The following is a 12509-nucleotide window of genomic DNA, read 5'->3' on the forward strand; positions in this document are numbered from 1 at the left end:
CTAAAATTTTATTTGACAATGTTGAACCATCATTAATGACTTTGTTTGATCTCCTTGAACCTAGATCTTGGGATCTCCAGTCTTCTAGGTAGAGTTACCGCCACAATGAGTTGTTCTCGGCCATAGCCCCATTCCCTTGATGATTTCTCAACTACCTCTCTAGTTAGGCCTTTTGTAAGTGGATCCGACACATTATCACTTGACTTTACATAGTCAATCGTGATAATTCCTCTAGAGAGTAATTGTCTAACGGTTTTATGTCTTCGTCGTATATGACGAGATTTACCGTTATACATAACGCTCCCAGCCCTTCCAATTGCCGCTTGACTATCACAATGTATGCATATTGGTGCCAACGGTTTGGGCCAAAATGGAATGTCTTCCAAGAAATTCCGGAGCCATTCAGCTTCTTCACCGGCTTTATCTAAGGCTATGAATTCAGCCTCCATTGTAGAGCGGGCAATACATGTTTGTTTGGACGACTTCCAAGATACCGCTCCTCCACCAATAGTGAATACATATCCACTCGTGGACTTAGAATCAGTTGAACCGGTGATCCAATTTGCATCACAGTATCCCTCAATCACCGCAGGGAAATTACTGTAGTGCAATTCAAAGTTCTGGGTATGTTCTAAATATCCCAAAACTCGTTTCATTGCCATCCAATGAGATTGGCCTGGATTGCTCGTATATCGACTCAGTTTACTTATAGCACAAGCTATATCTGGTCGTGTACAATTCATGATATACATTAAGCATCCCAACACACGAGCATAATCCAATTGTGATATGCTTTGGCCTTTGTTCTTTGCTAATGCAAGATTCACGTCAATTGGAGTCTTTGCAACTTTAAAGCCCAAGTGCTTGAATTTTTCAAGTACTGTCTTAATATAATGAGATTGTGACAATGCCAGACCTTGAGGAGTCTTATGGATCTTAATTCTCAGAATTAAATCAGCAACTCCCAAGTCTTTCATATCAAACTTGCTATTGAGCATATGCTTAGTAGCATTTATGTTGGCAATGTCATTACTCATTATCAGCATATCATCCACATATAGGCAAACAATGACTATGTGATTTGGAACATTTTTAATGTACACACATTTATCACATTCATTTATCTTAAAACCATTTGACAACATTGTTTGGTCAAATTTCGCATGCCATTGTTTGGGTGCTTGTTTTAGTCCGTAAAGAGACTTAACAAGTCTACATACCTTCTTTTCTTTACCTGGAACCACAAACCCTTCAGGTTGTTCCATGTAAATTTCTTCCTCCAACTCTCCATTTAAGAAGGCAGTCTTAACATCCATTTGATGAATTTCAAGACCATACACTGCAGCTAATGCTACTAACATCCGTATGGACGTAATTCTTGTAACTAGAGAGTATGTATCAAAGTAGTCTAGACCTTCTCGTTATCTATACCCTTTGACTACGAGCCTTGCCTTGAATTTATCAATAGTGCTATCATCTTTGATTTTTCTCTTAAAAATCCATTTAGAACCCAAAGGTTTATTTCCAGGAGGAAGATCAGCCAATTCCCATGTATGGTTGTTCAATATGGATTCTATTTCACTATTGACTGCCTCTTTCCAAAATAATGATTCCGAAGAAGTCATAGCTTCTTTAAATGTTTGAGGCTCATTCTCCAATAAGAAAGTCACAAAATCTGGTCCAAATGAAGTAGACGTTCTTTGACGTTTACTACGTCTTGGATTCTCCTGATTACATGTACTTTCTTTTGTTTCTTCCCGAGGTCATTTAGATCCTTCATCAAACGACTCACATTCCTTTTTATACGGATATATATTTTCAAAGAACTCAGCATTATCTGATTCTATAACCGTATTATTATGAATGTCGGGATTTTCTGATTTATGAACCAGAAATCGATATGCTTTACTATTTGTCGCATATCCTATGAAAACACAATCAACGGTTTTCGGTCCTATCTTTACCCTTTTGGGTTTAGGAACTTGCACTTTTGCCAAACACCCCCACACTTTAAAGTAATTCAAGTTGGGCTTCCTTCCTTTCTATTTTTCATATGGAATGGATTGTGTTTTGCTATGGGGCACTCGATTTAATATTCGATTAGCCGTAAGAATGGCTTTCCCCCACAAGTTCTGTGGCAAACCAGAACTTATCAACAACGCATTCATCATCTCCTTTAATGTGCGATTCTTTCTTTCCGCAATCCCATTAGATTGGGGCGTGTAAGGGGCTGTTGTTTGATGAATAATTCCATATTCTAAACATATTTCTTCAAAAGGAGATTCATATTCACCACCCCTATCACTTCTTATCATTTTTACTTTCTTGTTAAGTTGCGTTTCAACTTTATTTTTGTATTGCCTGAATGCGTCTATTGCTTCATCTTTACTATTCAGTAAGTAAACATAGCAATATCGAGTACCATCGTCAATAAAAGTTATGAAATACTTCTTTCCACCGCGAGATGGTATTGACTTCATGTCACAAATATCTGTGTGAATTAAGTCTAAAGGATTTGAATTCCTTTCAACTGACTTATAAGGATGTTTAACATACTTAGATTCCACACATGTTTGACATTTTGATTTTTCGCATTCAAACTTGGGCAGTACTTCCAAGTTAATCATTTTTCGCAAGGTTTTATAATTGACATGACCCAAACGTACATGCCATAAATCATTTGACTCAAGTAAGTAAGAAGAAGCTGAAATATTATTATTATTTTCAACAACCATTACATTTAGGTTGAAAAGGCCCTCGGTGAGGTAACCTTTTCCCACAAATATTTCATTCTTACTAATTACAACCTTGTTGGATACAAAAATGCACTTAAAACCGTGCTTAACAAGAAGTCCAGTAGAGACTAAATTCTTTCTCATTTCGGGAACATGAAGGACATTGTTCAAAGTCATGACCTTGCCAGAAGTCATTTTTAGAAATACCTTCCCATATCCTTCAACTTTTGCTGTTGAAGCATTTCCCATATAAACTGTCTCTCCGGGTTCAGCAAGAGCATAGGTAGCAAAAGCCTCTCTAACTGCACAAACATGGCGAGTGGCTCCTGAATCAAACCACCACAGTTTAGGATTTCCCACCAAGTTACATTCAGAGAGCATGGCACACAAGTTATCAACATCATCATGGTTTACTACCATGTTTGCTTGACCCCTTTTCTTGTCTTTCTTCGGAGCACGACACTCCGTAGATTTGTGTCCGGTTTTCCCACAGTTGTAGCAGTTTCCACTGAACCGCTTCTTGCTTGGGTTGTATTTCGGACCAGAAGCCTTCTTCCTCTTTTTGTTAGCTTCAACAATATTTGCTCCCATTATTGTTGAATTTCCACGGCCTCTCCTTTCAGCAGCTTTATTGTCCTCTTCGATTCTCAACCGAACAATGAGATCTTCAAGGGACATTTCCTTTCGTTTGTGTTTCAAATAATTTTTGAAGTCCTTCCACAACGGAGGCAACTTCTCAATCATTGCTGCTACTTGGAATGCTTCGTTGATGACAAGACCTTCAGCAAGTAGATCATGAATAATCACTTGCAATTCCTGGACTTGGGTAATAACAGATTTGCTATCTACTATTTTGTAGTCCAAAAATTTTACGGCAACGAATTTCTTCATCCCGGCATCTTCAGTTTTATATTTCTTTTCAAGCGCATTCCACAATTCTTTTGACGTTTCCATGCTACTGTATACATTATACAGATTATCATCCAGTCTGCTAAGAATATAATTCTTGCATAAAAAATCAGAATGCTTCCACGCTTCAATCACGAGAAAGCGTTCATTCTCTGGAGTTTTATCTGGCAGATCAGGAACATCTTCCTTGATGAACTTCTGTAGACATAACGTAGTTAGATAGAAGAACATCTTCTGCTGCCAGCGCTTGAAATCAATCCCGAAATTTTTTTCGGGTTTTTCTGCCGGTGCCAACGTCGGTGTTCGGCTTGTCGATGCGTTGGCAGTTACCATCGGAACAGCTTGGTTTTCGTTTTCAGTCATCATTTTTTCTGTAAAAGAATGACACAAACAAACGTTTAATACACGTTTTCAAACTGGAGTAAAAATCACGTAGATTTTAATATCCAACAAAACGCCACGAAGGCTTAACTCTCCAAAACGGGAGTACACAAACCACAAAGGTTTTAGTTTGCAGAATAATAAGAATAACACAAGTACAGAAATAAATATTAAATTCCTTAAGATTGTTATTCCCGGTCAATATTGCTGTATTTGTAAATATTAATTCTGCAAAATATAAGTTAACGTAATGAAACAATAATAATAAATTCGAGCCCACTGAATTCACAGTGTTTCCTTAAGGAATTTAATCCCCTCCTAGTACCCAAGGTAATGGATTATTTCCTCCCAGGATAGAACGAATAACACACTGGTGTAGCGGTACTTCAAACCCCAGTGTTTCGGCGAACACAAAGTTCGGTAGCAAATCACACTTACAGTTGCTTTGTTTGAAGTTAAAAACAATGCAGAACGAAGGAGTATATACTCAGAAAAACGTATGGAAGTTCTGAGAGGAAGGAATGCAATGTATAGCCAATTTGTTGAGCGAATTGTATGTTGAGTTGAGTATCTTTCTTCAACATTTGCTGCTCATATATATAGCAGCCAAGAAGGAGTGCAAGATCCGAAGCCGAAGCCGTAGCCGAGCGACGACGACGACGGCGCGAGGCTTGCTTTCTTCTTAACTCTTTAAGAGCTACAAGAAGAGCAATTATATATATACCGACCAAAAATGTCTTCCTCTTCCAATATGGGACAATGTCTCATTGTCAAGAGGGGGAAACTTAAAATTTTACTCAAAATTTCATTTTCCCTCCATTTCCCATTCACCCTCATTTTAAGAATATTTCATCTTAAATACAAAACCTCAACAAATTTCATGTCTAGTAAGAACTGTACTGAAATAAATTTACTATGTAATAAAAAAATGATAAAGGAATATAATATATAATGTAATCCGATCCCATTAACAGAAAAATGATAAAGGAATTTATATAACGGCGTTTCTGACTATATATTCCAAATATATGTTCATTTTGTTTCAAGAACAAGGAGAGCACTACCATTAACAATAAACAAATATCAGTGCAATTAGATTCATGCGCTTGATAACTTCTCAAATTACTGTTCTCAGTATTCGATGAAGCTAGATAAAGAATTCTTATGCTAACGAAATTTAAAAAAACAATTCAACTCGAATGAAGAACAAATTTAATTTAACTGAAATCGACAGTAGATAAATCATAAAATAACAGTGAAAATGAGCAACTAATAACTACGTTGAGGCAGAAACAAATTCCATTTAATTTGCAAATACTGACAAGAAATTACAAAATAAATTAGATTTGATAATTAAAATTGTATACGGTCAAAACCGGGCTCGCCCCTTGTGTGATTAATCGAGACTGGAATATGATAGGTTAAGTAGGGGTGTACATAGATCGGGTTGGTTCGGATTTTGCAATTACCAAACTAAACCAATTGTATCAGATTTTTAAATCTATAGACCAAACCATCGGGGTCGGCTCAACATACTTTTGGCCTGTCAGCTTTAAATTAGAGGCCCAAATTTTTATAATCAATTTTTTTAGTAATTATTTTTTAATCGATAATATAGCTAACTGATTTAATCATTGTTGAGACGTTATTGATCTTATATAAGATTTTATCTATTTTTATTTTGAAAAATTTCTTTCCGTTGAGGCGACTGTTAGGCATTTGCAAAAGAATCAAGTTTTTTATATAATTAAGTATATCGATGAGAGTATTATCTGCTATTTGTAATACTTTTTTTAACGCTTTTAATTCGAAATATAAGTCTAAGACATCAATATTAGAGTGACTATTATGCTTTAATGGTCAGAATATAAAAAATGCAAAATAAAGATTATATCCTAAAGATATGTTTACTTTACTCGGGAGGACTTTTTCATCGCTCAACAATCACATCAACTTCACGATGATAAAAGTTTTACTATAAAATACATAAATTTTTTTAAGAAAAAAATTACTAACATATAACATATTCCTTTTAAATTTGGGGTCCCTCAAAATTGGGGGCCTAAGGCATATGTCTTACCTGCGTGGCACTTCAGCCTGCCCTGCTTAAAACAAAAGAATAAAGAACGCCACGAAATTTCCATGGTAGATTGGTAGTAGATCTCACAGATATATTAACGTGCAATAAATATACAAATGACGGTAACAAACAGATACGGTGCAATATTTGCTGACTGAAAAAGCAGTTGGGACTTTAAGGCATATTTGTGGGCTTCGGGGACTATTGGCTTCTCTCGATCGAAGAGGTGGTTGCAGGATTTTAACTTAGATGTGTTCAGTCTTATGATTTTATCATTTAATTTATTATAGTTTTAAAGTTATTTATTCAAAACATAATATTTATTATTCTCCTATAGGAGTAGTACTCATATTATGCATGCATGCACCACTTGAAACAAGAATCTCTGGCCTAATAATGCACCGCCAAAAATCCACCCAACTTTGCCACATACTTCTCCTATAAAACGGTCTTGTTCACAATCTTACTCCATCAGCAATTAAGCAACAGTTTCCCTCCCAAAAACTTTCATTGTTTTGTTGATAAATCTTTGAATCTTGTATCTACCTAAAAATTCCTCAACAATGGCCAACTATGGACACTATTCCATATTTTCCTTCATCTTAATTATCCTCAATATTATTTTACTCTCTTTCTCAGGGCATGCACTTGGGGGGCGTGACATCCCAAATTACAAGAGCACTAAAATCAGTGACAAAAAACAACCAGACTCTTACATAGAGTACGATGGCACTGTTCTAATTCCAGGATTTGGCCGTGTTGTTGTCCCTCCTAAAGGCTCTCATTTCAACCCTTTCACTTACAATCCTATCACTGGTACCAATACTGGCACTGGTTTCATTATTCCCAACCCAGGAACTGGCACTGAAATTCCAGGTGGTGGAAGCATCCCCCTACCACCATCTCGTCATTGAGTTTCTTTAGTTTTGATTCCGTCATTTATCGTTCATGAAATAAGTATGCAAATGTAGTGTCGGGGGGGTTGTGTTTTTGAAATATTGTTTGGTTATCTATCTCTAATCTTGGGTGTTAGGTTTAAGAGGAGTATGACTTTCTAGTGTTTCTCCAATAAATGTCACTGTTATCTGTCTTAATTATATGACCATAAATTATTACTTAATACTATTGCAGTTGGAAGAACAGAGTTAAATATTGTAAGGCATCCAACAAAATACAATTCCAGAACTGGAATCACTCCTCATTTAGTGCCCCAGCGGCTGGCACAATTATTTTAGACCCTAAGGAGGAAGAGTTTAGTTCTATGTATAAAAATAATAATTATACCGTCACTTATAAGGTGATTACAAATACAATAATTTTAAGTGATAACATTCATCTGGTTCCAGTACAGTTTAATTAGATGGATGATTGGCATGAGTAATTAAGAGACAAAGTTCACTGAAAAGCTGTTCTATGCAAAAATGAGAGATATATATTACTCAAATTTCACTAGAAGTATGCTGGAATTTAACCAAAAAAACAAAAACAGCCACTCAATGCCTCAGGAGAAAAGGGGAAATAAGGAGAGGTATATGGCTATATTACATTAGTTTTGCCTACTCGATGTATAGTCGAGTGTGTAAAATAGACTAACCATTGATGGTCCCGAAAATAATGCTCTTTGAATAAGGTCATGTCAACCACAAGTTGAAACATTACCTCCTCCCAACCACTTTTCTACACGAATATATGCCATCTTATGTCTCTGTCAATATCTCACAATTTTTTCAATGTTCAAGTTACCCTCACCATATATAAGATGTATTCTTCACTGAATAAATCTTTCAATATCCTCAGTGTTTTTATTTTTTATTTTTCATGCTCAAATGGTTATTTGCCCATGAGAGAAACCACTCTAATTATGTCGCAATTGGAACGTCACCACTGCAACAACAATAACAACAATAAAACCTAGTGTAATTCCACAAGTAGGGTTTGTGGAGAGTAGTATGTGCACAATGCTCACTATTGAAATGCCGGAAATTGTTTAATTAGGTGGCTGGATTTTGCGCCTGACTTAGCTCAGAAAATTATAGGAAGAAGGGATAGTGACCACAGTTGTAAGAACTGACAAAGTACACACAGCAGAACCATACCTCATTTTAATGCTGCATTTTGTAGGTAACCCTAAAGATGTTATGGTCATTGGTTAATGGTTAGGAGGACAACAAACAAAACTCCGAATGAGTACTTGAGAAACCAAATTCTTTATTGCATTTAAGAAGATAAAGTAGCCTAATTTGAAACTTGTGATAGTGTAGCCTATAGAGCAATAACGATGAGATGGAATCATGGAAATGCAGTCAATTCAAATATTAGACACTACTTAGCTGACGATGCTTCTATTAAAGCACTAGAGATAATCGTGTCCCCTTCTCTTATATCAACACAGGAAAAGGAGAAAGCAACTACAGTCTACAGTATTCAAATTTCCAACTACTTTTACACTAACAGAAGCCATCTGCAGGCTTTATCAACGTCGAACAAATAAGTCATACTTACCAAAAGATCATTATTTAAACCTTTGCCTTGGCTGATATACTTATTGGAAATAATATCAAACTGAAATGATGATTTCGAGTCCCCATCAATATGGTATATTTCGCTTGTGCCCAAGTTAAAAAGAATAAAAATAATTTTGGAATAGTGAAGGAGATCCTAGAAGTTATCAATTGAGCATCCGAATATTTTCAGCGCCATATCAACATGTAAATTGTGTGATCAGGCACACCAAGAAAGCTACTCAATGTCATATATTTTAAGTATATTAAACAAGTAACTCGCGTGGCATAGGTGAATTTGACACAGAACACCAGTGCAACAACTTCATTCCTCTCCATATCTCAGTGTCCAAAATAAGAAGGAAAGAATCTCTAAACTGGAATAAACCAGCAGTTTTGCATTTCATAAGAACTTGGACTCTATTGATCTGGATATAGCTTATCATTAAACCTGAAAATCAAGACAAATGTAATGATCAAAGGAATGGTTCAGGAAATTGGATAATTGCAGGCTCTCATGCACGTGTTTTTCTATATACATTAGTGATTCGACATAAATATTTTGATAGACGATACTAATGGACACCCATTTATCCTTCAATGGTAGCATGCACACTTCATGTATTTCAACTTTTATAGGGTCCCAACTTTTCTAAGAGCATGTGTTCTGGGAATTGGAGATTCAAGAAAAACTCAAAGAAAGGACATCTTTGCGGTTGCCAAAGTATCAAGACGAATGTGCGAGCCATGCTTGCACATAAGAACCTCAAATAGCAAAGCAATCCTCAAATGTCGTCTTCTTCTTCTTCTTCATTATCCTTTTCCCTTATGATGTTTCATTTTCAAGCTTAAAAGCAATGAAAATCTGCACATCTATCTTTAGTTTTTCGCATATTAGAATAGTTGGAAAGATTAACTAGAGCTTTGAATAACAACAACGATAACTATGAAAATGAGCTAGCTGATAACTTGGGCAAAAAGCTTCAGTGTTATACTAATGAACAACCTCAAGAACATCCAGGTCCATAATTCAGTTTGCAATCAATGGGTCTCATAAATAGCACATCACCTAATAAGATCCAGATTGGTTGAGGAACAAAAGACATCAAACTTAAGTTCAGAGAATACAGGGCTGCTCATAGTACAAACGATCCAGATTGGGATGAAAAGTTCCAGCCAGTTTTCCACTCTTAGATCAATGCACTCAACAACATTACTTTATCTACCCTTTTTCCTAGAAAACTTTAATTTTCTTAGCAACAGATTTTCTCTTTCAACTAACTCTAAAGGAGCCCGTTTCCAGCACCGATATACACACATATAGGTACTTCCTACTGGTTTTCCAAAATACATGCAATAGCTGGAAAAGCAAACTCGTATCTTATTAAATGGCTTCAAGCTTAAATGCTGGATCCTCCTATGTTTACCATCACAAGAAAAGACGAAATTAGATATAGAAGCCACGTACCGAAATTAGAGAAGATACTACTCCTGCTACAAGGCCCTTTGTATTCACGGACTGCTAAACAGCCACCATTAAAGTACCAATAAACTAGAGATTTTTCTTTTTCAAATTAGCAATCGAGATACTATTCCAAACCACAATTTCTTTCTTCAAAAGAACCCGAGCCAAAAATTGTTCTCAACACCGGAACTGTTGGCAAGGATATGGTTTAGCTTTGGGGACCAATCCAATTGCAGCCGATGTCTCAAATTTCTCCATTGTACAATTCACTAAACAAACTCCAAATTAACCAAACACTCGGCTAATCAAAGATATCTTCACTAGCTTACAGTACTTGGGGTCATTCTGTTGAGTTTTTTGTTTTTAAGATGAAATAGTCTTAAAATGAGGGTGAATGGGAAATGGAGGGAAAATGAAATTTTGAGTAAAATTTTAAGTTTCCCCTCTTGACAATGAGACATTGTCCCATATTGGAAGAGGAAAAGATTTTTGGTGGGTATATATATAATTGCTCTTCTTGTAGCTCTTAAAGAGTTAAGAAGAAAGCAAGCCTCGCGCCGTCGTCGTCGTCGCTCGCTCGGCTCGGCTTCGGCTTCGGCTTCGGATTTGGTCATTGATTGATTAATTTTTTGGACCAAATTTATTTGTTAATAGTAAATATTAACGTAAGATTATCCGCATTTGTAACGGATATTTTCCAATCCGTGTATTGACCATTTGGTAGCCGCCTAATGCTCTTACAAACATGAATGTGCTTGCTCCACAAACAAGCTAATGCTTGCTCCACCATGGAGGGTGGACGATTGGTCTTCTTCAACACTGGCTGCTATATATATGTGCAGCAACTGTTGAAGAAAAACACTCAACACGCAGCACACAAACTGAAATCCTGAAATCGCTCAACATATTTGGCTATACATTGCACTCCTTTCTCTCAGCATTTCCATACGATTTTCTGAGTTTCTACTCCTTCGTTCTGCATTGTTTTTAAGTTCAAACAAAGCAACTGTAAGTGTGATTTGCTACCGAACTTTGTGTTCGCTGAAACACTGGGGTTTGAAGTACCGCTACACCAGTGTGTGATTCGTTCTATCCTGGGAGGAAATAATCCATAACCTTGGGTACTAGGAGGGGATTAAATTCCTTAAGGAAACACTGTGAATTCAGTGGGCTCGAATTAATTACTGTTTCATTACGTTAACTTATATTTTGCAGAATTATTATTTACAAATACAGCAATATTGGCGGGAATAACACATTCAAAAACCCCTATGAAATGAACTTCCCAATTGATGCAGGTGACTTGAAACCCATTCGTCATAGAGTTTGTGAAATACTTTAAGAGAGAGATATCCACTATCTCAAATCAAACAACTACGCCTCAATCCCAAGCAATTTAGGGTCTGGGTATATGAATCATCACTGTTCATGAGGCACAATTTAAGCTCGCTTTCTCAAATTAATAGTAACCAATATGTCCTATATATCTCAGGTTTCTATACAAAGTTTTTCACCAAGAAACCGAGTAAACAGTTTTAAAATTTGAGCCTTTTATCTTCTAAATGGTTTAGGCATCTTAAATCTCCCATTTTTCGGATCCCAACATTCACAATTATCACAAATACAAATATTTAAGCTCAGATGCAACAATTGAGTCAAATAATACGGAAAACGAAATGGGAAGCTAAAGAAATAGACAGTTGAAACATATATCAAAAAGTGGTTGCAAGAATTACCTGGATAGATCAAATCCCGACCATTTTGAAGAGAATGTAGCAGAGGAAACAAAAGAATACAAAGAGGAATACATAATCTAAAAACACAAAGAATTTAGTGGATCCATGGTTTCTCTTCACCCTCTTCTTCTGATTTGAGGCGTCTTCGTTTGATTCCACCTTTCCCATTATTCTTATTCCCAAACAAAACCGCAGATCAAAGAATTTATTTTGTAGCTGTAGATCTGCCTTTGGCTTCTCTGCTTCTTTGTTTCTTTTTAGTATACCCGCGCTTTGTCGCTCGCATATGCACCACACGTGACTTGGTAAAGAAATCACCTATAGCATAGTCTTTGCTGGAATTTGAAGTTTTGAACCATGGCCTCCTAGGTTTTCTCCAATTTCATTGACCTATGTTATGAGCTACAAGTTTCCCTATATACAAGGAGAACTAAATCCATGACTTAACATTTATCATCGGTTTAAAAAAAATTATGAGACACCCAATTTGGTCGCTCTCATTTAATTTATATTTATTTTTAAATAAAATTTTATTAGTACTCAAAGTAAAGACAACTTTAAGTTACTTTTAAATGCAGAGCAGATCTTAATTTTAACATTACTTTTAAACCTATTACTTAAAAAATAATTCACAATCTCAAAGTTAATTTTTCAAAATTAAATCCAATCTCTCATAAAACAAAACAATCGTCTTGTAAGACT

At 36.0% G+C, this 12509-nt stretch overlaps 1 long non-coding RNA gene across 1 annotated transcript; it reads right to left on the reverse strand.

Annotated features, from left to right (window-relative positions):
- Positions 1-6578: 6578 nt before the first annotated feature.
- Positions 6579-12267, reverse strand: LOC104090932 (uncharacterized). Its single transcript, XR_685021.4, has 2 exons — positions 11808-12267; positions 6579-9057 (listed from the first exon to the last, which is right to left on the reverse strand). It is a non-coding gene; the product is annotated as an uncharacterized lncRNA (long non-coding RNA).
- Positions 12268-12509: the final 242 nt, after the last annotated feature.

The sequence above is a fragment of the Nicotiana tomentosiformis genome, chromosome 7 (genome assembly GCF_000390325.3).
Source record: "Nicotiana tomentosiformis chromosome 7, ASM39032v3, whole genome shotgun sequence".
NCBI classification, from domain to species: domain Eukaryota; kingdom Viridiplantae; phylum Streptophyta; class Magnoliopsida; order Solanales; family Solanaceae; genus Nicotiana; species Nicotiana tomentosiformis.